We start from the raw sequence: 2,685 nt of genomic DNA on the forward strand, positions 1-2,685 counted from the left end.
TCCAGACCAGAAAAAACTTTAAAATCATGTGACAACAGAACATTGGTGGTGGTGGGGGGTAGTAATTAATAATTCTGCTAAAACTGCACACAACTCTCACAATAGCATGGGCTTGTCCGAATAAGAAGGTGCTATTGTGGAGATGATATTGTTAGTAGCTCAATGGCTAACATAATAACAGGAACAGGTCAGACTTGTAAAAAGTATATTTATTATTTCAAAAAATTGCTGAAAATGATATTTATGTGAAAATAGCAATAATATCAGATTATTATAGTAGTAGTTCGTAATGATTAGACAGCTAATTGCATATACATGTATAATATATAAAACGTAAAAAATGTGTGCGCAATGCCCTCAACACAAGAGATCGATATATTGGTGCCCTCAACATCAATCACTTAGAAACCTGAGATATGATACTTCCTTTTTCTGTGCTATCTATTATTGCTTTTTATTAATATATGTGATCATTCCTTTACTTGTAATATAACTGCTATTGTTATTTTACATATTGTTATTTTACATATAAACAAGAAGCATGCTGTAACTACATGTATGGTAAGTGGCTCATGAAGATAATGCTAATAAATCACTGATACACAAATAGGAACCGTGGTTATAGCAGTTTACAATAATTTTGTCCCAAATAAGTGTAACCACGCTTACAGTATATCTTGTTTCGGAGTTTGTAAGCATTTCTTATATGGTAACGGTACATTTAGTCGGGAAAAAAAGTTTAACAGAACCTTTTTCTCAACTGAATATCACCATATTTATACTGCTTTAAGGTATATATTGTCGCGATCGCATATAACCATGTTTAATTTATGAATTTATGAACAGAGCAAGAAATTAGGTTTGAGCACAAAATCCATACTTGAGCATGAGAACGGTTTCATGAATACGGGCCCAGGTATACAGCAGTTAACAATACAGTTTGTTCCGACTGCCTTTAACCAGGTATACAGCAGTTAACAATACAGTTTGTCCCGACTGCATAAAACCAGGTTTACAACATTTAACAATAAAGTTAGTCCCAACTCTGTATAACCAGGCATACAACAGTTAACAATACAGTTTGTCCCGACTGCATATAAACAGGTTTATAGCAGTTAACAATAAAGTTTGTCCCAACTATGTATAACCAGGCATACAACAGTTAACAATAAAGTTAGTCCCAACTCTGTATAACCAGGCATACAACAGTTAACAATACAGTTTGTCCCGACTGCATATAAACAGGTTTATAGCAGTTAACAATAAAGTTTGTCCCAACTATGTATAACCAGGCATACAACAGTTAACAATAAAGTTAGTCCCAACTCTGTATAACCAGGCATACAACAGTTAACAATACAGTTTGTCCCGACTGCATATAAACAGGTTTATAGCAGTTAACAATAAAGTTTGTCCCAACTATGTATAACCAGGCATACAACAGTTAACAATAAAGTTAGTCCCAACTCTGTATAACCAGGCATACAACAGTTAACAATACAGTTTGTCCCGACTGCATATAAACAGGTTTATAGCAGTTAACAATAAAGTTTGTCCCAACTATGTATAACCAGGCATACAACAGTTAACAATAAAGTTAGTCCCGACTCTGTTTAACCAGGTTTATAGCAGTTAACAATAAAGTTTGCCCCGACTGTGTATAACCTGGTTTACAGCAGTTAACAATAAAGTTTGTCCCGACCACGTTTAACCAGGTTTATAGCAGTTTACAGTATATTTTGTCCCAACTGATAATACAAATGTTTACATCAGGTTACAGTATATTTTTTCCCGACTGCGTATAACCAGGTTTTTATATAGCAGTTTACAGTATATTTTGTCCCGACTGCATATAACCAGGTTTTTATATAGCAGTTGATAGTATATTTTATCCTGACTACGTATAACCAGGTTTTTATATAGCAGTTTACAGTATATTTTGTCCCGACTGATAATACAAATGTTTACATCAGTTTACAGTGCTATTTATGCCCGATGAATATAACCATGTTTGTAGCAGGTTAAAGTACGTTTTGCCCCCGGCTTAGTATAAACTGCAGTCTATCATGATATCATAGTATAAAATCATCAACACTTCATGCAAAATCATCTTATTACATTTAAATGCATAACCTAAAGTATATTGCAATACTTAACACATTTTCTGCATAGGATATGTACACATTTAAAAAAATATCCTTCAAGATAAAAACATGTATAGATCGAGTTTGTAAATTTCTAACATTTTCAATAAAGACATTGGCAAGTGATACATACATTTTGGTATAAACAATTTGTGATGATGCCATATCAGTATTCTCCCTGTACTAACATACACAAGTGTAACCTACATGTACATGTATTCGGGTATGGATTCATGGGACACCAACAACATCATAAAAAGGCTGAAAGTATGTATACAATTATCAGCTAACAGTATTAAAAGTGTACCTGACAATAGAGCAATAATGACCTCCCTCACAATAGTAAACTTTCTCCCCTCCTTAACAACTCTTCCCTTCCCACAACAGTATACACACCCTGTTTTACAAATACACTGTAGTAGCAACCCCTTTCCCCAAAAGAGCAAATGTATCTCTACAAAGCAGAGCAGTTACTCTCATTACTCACAAATGAGCAATGACTTTCCCTCCCCACAAAAAGCAAAACAACTGCCCCCCCCCC

The sequence above is a fragment of the Mizuhopecten yessoensis genome, unplaced genomic scaffold (assembly GCF_002113885.1).
Source record: "Mizuhopecten yessoensis strain PY_sf001 unplaced genomic scaffold, ASM211388v2 scaffold715999, whole genome shotgun sequence".
In the NCBI taxonomy this organism is placed as follows: Eukaryota; Metazoa; Mollusca; class Bivalvia; order Pectinida; family Pectinidae; genus Mizuhopecten; species Mizuhopecten yessoensis.